General features: G+C 49.5%; 1 non-coding gene across 1 annotated transcript; it reads left to right on the top strand.

Annotated features, from left to right (window-relative positions):
• The first annotated feature begins 4308 nt into the window (after positions 1-4308).
• On the top strand, positions 4309-4391 carry LOC134426085 (small nucleolar RNA SNORD45). Its single transcript, XR_010029863.1, has one exon. It is a non-coding gene; the product is annotated as a small nucleolar RNA SNORD45 (small nucleolar RNA).
• The last annotated feature ends 2709 nt before the right edge of the window (positions 4392-7100 follow it).

Raw genomic sequence — 7100 nt, 5'->3', positions numbered from 1 at the left:
GTCACCACCCATCGTGGTGATGCTGATGCTGTGTCCCCACCGGTGAGGTGGCCGCCCCCTACTTCACGGGCCATGTCACCGACCGGGTGGCACAGGAGGAGGACGCCTCAGGCGCTGTGTGGCCCCTGGGGCTGGGTAGGTGGGTGACACCGGGTGAAATAAACAGGGCAGGAGACTTTTTCTCCTTTTTAATGCCTTTATTAAAAGTGATCAGCTCAAGGTTGGGAAGCTCGATGGGTCCGAAACTGCTCCCAGGGTGACTCGGAGGAGGAGGAAAGTGCAGCTTTGTCCACTAAAGGGCAGAGCTGGGGGTCCCACCTGTGACGGTGTTCACAGGGGTTCTTGGATGAGGGAAGAGATGAGGATCTGACTCCATGTTTCAGAAGACTTGATTTTTTATTTTATGATATATATTACATTAAAACTATACTGAAAGGATAGAAGACAAGGTTTCATCAGAAGGCTAGCTAAGAATAGAATAGGAAAGAATGATAACAAGGGTTTGTGGCTAGGACAGAGTCTGAGCCAGCTGACTGTGATTGGCCATTAATTAGAAACAACCACATGAGACCAATCACAGATGCACCTGTTGCATCCCACAGCAGCAGATAATCAATGTTTACATTTTGTTCCTGAGGCCTCTAAGCTTCTCAGGAGAAAAAATCCCGAGGAAAGGATTTTTCATGAAAAGATGTCTGTGACACTTCACCTTGGCAGCAACTGGTATAACTGGTTCACTCTGCAACCCTTTTTTGCCCAAAAAATTGGCAGATTTTTTTATTTATAACACCCCTGACCCCTTTGTCCATCCCCGCTGAGCCATCACAGAGCTGGGCTGTGACAGCCTGGCAGCTGAGGTCTTTGCTCAGGGTGAGAGGCAACAAAGGTTCTCAGCATCTCTGCAGGCTCGGTACTTTGTTCCTCCAGACATCACTCTGATCTCTTAATTCTGTATTGGCTCGTTGTTTTTGGGTTTTTTTCGGTAAGTTTGGTGGGGTTGCTTCCCATGGCATGCTGGTCCCGAGGTTATTTTGCATTTTCTCTGATGCCCCCCCCCCCCCCCCCCCATATCCCGTCCTCTCACTGTTTGGAGAGAAGGGCCATCAATTTAGCCTCAGGCAGGGCCATCCCGATACAAAAGAAGCGATTAACTAAAACGACTGGTGATTACAATAACAAACAGGTAGAACTTCACGGTGACTGTGTTCACAGGGGTTCTTGGGTTGGGGAAGAGATGAACATCTGACTCCATGTTTCAGAAGGCTTGATTTATTATGTTATGATATATATTACATTAAAACAATACTAAAAGAACAGAAGAAAGGATTTCATCAGAAGGCTAGCTAAGAATAGAATAGGAAGGAATGATAACAAAGGTTTGTGGCTCGGACAGAGAGTCTGAGCCAGCTGACTGTGATTGGCCATTAATTAGAAACAACCACATGAGACCAATCACAGATCCACCTGTTGCATTCCACAGCAGTAAATAATGTCAATGTTTACATTTTGTTCCTGAGGCATCTCAGCCTCTCAGGAGGAAAAATCCTAAGGAAAGGATTTTTCAGGAGAGATGTCTGTGACAGCCTGACTGCCTGTTCTGACAAAAGCCTGTGCTCTAAGAAACTGCTGCAGCCCAAGACAGAGATAAAGGGGGGGCCCTTGAACTCTGAAACAGAGAGAGAGGCTGCTGTGGAAAGCAGGGTCAAAATGACCCCAGGAATTCTTTCTGATAAAGAAAAATTCACAGGAAATGTAACAGGAAATCAGTAGAATGAATATGTATGAACTTGTTGTGAAATTGCATGCAGATGTATTTGAGAGGGAGCTATGTGACTGTGTTCTCAGGGGTCCAAGGATGAGGGAAGAGATGAAAATCTGACTCCGTGTTTCAGGAGGCTTGATTTATTATTTTATGACATATATTATATTAAAACTGAGCAGCCCAGCTTCTGTCCAGGCATTATTTCTTCTAAACAGCCCATTATCGGTCCAGGGATTATTTCTCCTGAGCTGCCCAGCTTCTGTCCAGGGATTATTGATCCCAAGCACCCCAGTTTCTCTCCAATGATTATTGATCCCTTGCCTGTAGGGTTCCTGCACACCTCAGTACTCCTCAGATGATTGAGCAGCCCAACTTCTGTGTGGGGATTATTGATCCCAAGCAACCCAACTTCTGTCCAGGATTATTGATCCTGAGCAGCCCAACTCCTGTTCAGGGATTATTGATCCTGAGCTACCCAGCTTCTGTCCAGGGATTATTTCTCCTGAGCAGCCCAGCTTCTGTCCAGGGATTATTGATCCCTTACTTGTAGGGTTCCTGCACACCCCAACACTCCTCAGGTGATTTAGCACCACAGTAGCCCCTGGATGCAGAGACATTTCTCCATCACATTTAAAAGAAAAGTTCAGGTGGGTTTTCCAATGAGCAATGTGGATTTCCCTGGAGTTCAGCAGCCAGGATCACATACCCCAGAACCAGAGCTTCTGTATCCCTATGGAAAGGGGATGGCACAGGGAATATCTGCTCTGCTGCTCACAAACAGCTGCAGCTGCTTTGGGTGCCTGAACATCTGCAGTGACAACTGCACCCAGCTGTTCCTGCTGCAGGGAGCGATTTTGGGAAAACATGGGCAGGATTGAGATGCTGTTCCCAGGTGCCTTCTAGAGCAGTATCAATAATCTTTCTGGAAGGAATGAGCTCCTGAGATTTGTTTTGCATTCCTTTATAGAAGAAAAGAAATTTATTAAACTGTTGGTTTGTCCAGTGTCATTGGAGAGATGGCACTTTCAGCCTCCAATCCATGGTCACTTTTAAAAACCTATAAATGTTAGTCAGAAAATAAACTTCCTTTTCCTTCACCTTCAGAATCCCTGAAAAGAACTGCTGCACCTCACCTGCACCTGGGTGCTGGGCCCCAGCTCCTGAGGGCAGCATCATCTCCCGGCTCACCTGTGACACAGGTACCAGCTGGGGAGTGAAAGAGCTGGGGCTGGGTGATCCCAGCGACAAAATAAAGCTATGCCTGCTTTTAATGTACGAATTGGTGTTAAAAAGTGTGAAAAACGCTAATCACGTGTTTTTAAATTTTCAAAAAGTTGAATGATAATAAAATGGTTATAAAATAGCAATATAATTAGAGTAATAATAATTTGGACAATTTGGATTAGGACAATAAGAGACAATAGAAGCAAAGAGTTATGCATGTCCGGGTACCTTTTTCTGGGCAAAATAAGCCTGATAAAGGACACACGTTAACAAGGGATTAACCCTTAAAAAACAATAACCTGTTGCATATTCACACACCTCATACATGATGCATAAATTCCATTCAAACACAGGATTCTGTCTGGTCAGTGTCAGCTTCTTCCTTTGAATCCTGACGGCTTCTTCCCGAGTGAGGCGGGAAGAAGTTCGTTTCTTCTGATAAGAGAGCAATAAATTCTCTTTCTCTGAAAGATTGAGGTGTCCTTTGGCTGCTGACTGGTGTGCGTCCTTTCTTTTAAAAAAAAAAAGTATCTTACATAGCATAGTTTCTATTTTAACGCTTTGTTACAATCTACAACTAGATTTAACACACTACTTAAGAAAACTAATACAGCATCACTTTCTAACGTAACACACAAAGTATTCGTTTGAATATCTGCCAAGAGCCAATCAGAAACCGCGCGTTATTCAAAATGCCCATTGCGTTGGGTGGAAGACGCTGATTGGTGGCGGGGCAGGCGGAGGCGGCTGCGGGCGGGTCCCATTGCCAGCCCGGCCCTGCCCGTTCCGGCCGCGTGTCCCTGGCAGCGGAGCGGCGGCGGCGGCAGCGGGTGCGTGGTGCGGGCCGGGCCCGGGGCTGGTGCAGGGCTGGGCGGATCCGCGGTGCCCGAGCGGGGCTGGGGGGGCCGGGCAGATCCGCCGTGCCCGAGCGGGGCCGAGCATGGCCGGGCAGATCCGCGGTACCCGATCGGGGCCGGTGCAGGGCTGGGCCGATCCGCGGTGCCCCGAGCGGTCGCTGCCCCGAGCGCGGTCCCCGAAGGGCGCTGAGGCCCAGGGCCCGGCGAGGCGGCGGAGGGCTGAGGGCGCTGAGGGCGATGTGGGCGGCGGGGCCGAGCCGAGGCCGCGGGAAGAGCCGGGCCGGGGCGGCTCTGCCCGGGGTGGGTTTTGCTGCCAACAGCGGCACCGGCTCCAGCGCCGGGCCAAGGGCTGCTGTGGCAGGGCCGGGCTGCAGCCACAGAGAGCGGCCCTGGGCGCTGGAAACGGCGGCTCCGGGCTGGGAGGGCCCCAGCAGCAGCAGGAGGAGGAGGAGGCGGCGGTGGCCGGGCCCGGGATGAGCGCTGGCATGTATTATCTGAGCGGCTCTGATGTCTTTCACGCTTTAGCTCTAGAATTACTCTGAGGCCCGGCCCGCCCCCGATCCCTCTGGCAGTGCAGCTTTTCCCACTACTGGCATCGAGTGCTCAGGCCAGGCTGGGGCGCAGCCTGGGGAGAGGGCTCTGAGGCAGAGGGGGAATTTTCCAGAGGAGAAATCCATTTGGATTGAGGTGAAATGTGCATCTGTGAGTTCAGTCTGCAGCTTGCTGTTTAGTCTGACTGTGACTGTGTTCACAGGGGTCCAAGGATGAGGGAAGAGACAAGGATCTGACTCCATGTTTCAGAAGGCTTGATTTATTATTTTATGACATATATTATATTAAAACTATACTAAAAGAACAGAAGAAAGGATTTCATCAGAAGGCTAGCTAAGAATAGCAAAAGAAGGAATGATAACAAAGGTTTGTGGCTCGGACTCTCTGTCCGAGCCAGCTGACTGTGATTGGCCATTAATTAGAAACATCCACATGAGACCAATCACAGATCCACCTGTTGTGTTCCACAGCAGCAGATAATCAATGTTTACATTTTGTTCCTGAGGCCTCTCAGCTCTTCAGGAGGAAAAATCCTAAGGAAAGGATTTTCCATAAAAGATGTCTGTGACACTTATGCATAGTAAACTTTTTTCCCAAAGAAGTTTCCGTATTCCAAGAGCTGTTTAGCATGGGTCCTCCTCAGTTCCACCTTTTTAGGGCATGTGTATTCCTTGGTTGTGGTTTTGGTCCTTTCTTATCATCTTCAGTTTTGGCCGCTGCCCACACTGCCTTCAGAGGATGAGTGCTGATAGCTGGTAATTAACAACAGAAATAAAAACTGTATCTTTATAACAGTTTTTTTAACAGCACCCATATAGAAAGTTATTTTAACAGCACCCATATAAAATCCATGTTAACATTTGCACAAAGCCAATACTGCAATCTATAGCAGGCCAAGGGCCGGGCGCCCCTTGGCGGCTCCGGCCTGGCAGAATTTTGGGGGTCCCGGTGTTTGGTGCCGGCAGAGCACCAGCGCTGGGCCGGGGGTGCGGGGGACCCTCCCTGGGGGGGAGTCGGGCTGCCCGGGGCAGGCGCTGCAGCACCAGCCCGCAGCCACGGGGGGATGGCCCGGGCCCGGCAGGCTGGGGGCTGGCACAGCGGAGAGGGGGCCCCGGAGCTGGGGGAGCCTCTGCAGCCTGCGGTGTCAGACGCCCCGATAAGGGGGAGCCCAGGAGCCTGGAGATGGTGGCACCATGGACAAGGGACACCCATGGTGTGAAGAATGCATATTTTATGATTGGCTCTTTGCAAATATTAAAACGAATATTATGTGTTATGTTAGGATGTTATGCTGTATTGATTTTTTAATTGATTTTTAATTGTGTTAAATATAGTTTAGGTTATAACATAATGTTAAAATAGAAACTGTGTATGTGAGGTATTTTTTAAAGAAAGGAATGAGGTACTCACAGCAAGATGGCAGCCACAGGACACCTAAATCTTTCAGAGAAAGAGAATTTATTGCTCTCCCATCAGAGGAAACTAACTGCTTCCTGCCTCTCTCAGGCTTGAAGATGCTGTCAGGATTCAGAGGGAGAAGCTGACACTGACCAGACAGAATCCTGTGTTTGAATGGAATTTATGCATCATGTATGAGGTGTGTGAATATGCAACAGGTTATTATTTTTAAGGGTTAATCCTCGGTTAATGTGTGTCCATTTTTGGGCTTATGCTGCCCAGAAAAAGGTACCTTGACGTCTGTTACTCTTTGCTTTTGTTGTCTCATATTGTCCTAAATCCTAATTGTCCAAATTACTAATGCTCTAATTATATTACTATTTTTATAACCATTTTATTACTATTAAACTTTTAAAATTTTAAAAACAAGTGATTGGCGTTTTTCACCCTTGGGTACCCTGGGTGCTGAAATGAGGACCCTGCACAGGCAGCACCCCTGGGCCCCTCTGACTCACCTGGGGAGCCCAGGGAAGGAACCTCTGGGATTGCCCCAGCAGCCCAGAGAGAGGGGACACCAATACACACTGGGGCTGCAGGAGCCCAGACAGGAGGGAGCCCCTGAACTGCAAAGTAGGGAGACCAGAGAGGGGAACTCCTTGGTGGGTGTTTTTTTGCTGAATTTTGGTGGTTTGGGGTTTTTTGAGGGTGGCTGAATCCTGGTGGTCTGGAGGTTTTTATGGACATCAAACACCTGGTGAATTCTAGAGATGGAGTCAGGCAGGAGGAACAGCCAGTCCCCAAAATCCCACTCTTGGCATCCCTCATCCCCCTCTGCAGTCCTCCCTCTAACATCTTTAAGCCTCTGGGAAGAGCCCAAAGGGATGGAAGTGCCTAAAACGCTGCTGAAGTGCCTGAGCTGCTCTCACCTGTGGATGTTCCTGTCCACAAGCCTCTCCTGGTCAGTGCCACGGGGGGCTGGGAAGGAATTTAGGGGATCCTGAGAGGATTGGAAGGGGTTCTGGTGGCTCTTGGCTCCATTTGTGGTGCTGGGAAGGGGTTAAGGGGGCTCTAGAGGGGTCTATGGGAGAGTTTTGGGAGTTCTGGAAGGGCTGTGTGGCTTGGAGAGAACTTGGGTGGGTCTTGGCAGAGGTGGGAAAGAGTTTTGATGGATCTTGGGGCCATTTCTATTGCACAGAGTGGTTCGGGGTGTGGGGGACAGCAGGGATCTGGGGGCTGGTTTGATGGAGCTGGAGTGGCTCTGGGGCTGGGAGGGGGTTTTAGGGCAGCTGTGACCCCCAGAGCTGCCC

Source organism: Melospiza melodia, chromosome 17 (assembly GCF_035770615.1).
Source record: "Melospiza melodia melodia isolate bMelMel2 chromosome 17, bMelMel2.pri, whole genome shotgun sequence".
Classification (NCBI taxonomy): Eukaryota; Metazoa; Chordata; class Aves; order Passeriformes; family Passerellidae; genus Melospiza; species Melospiza melodia.
This window is presented reverse-complemented; position numbering and strand designations above follow the sequence as displayed.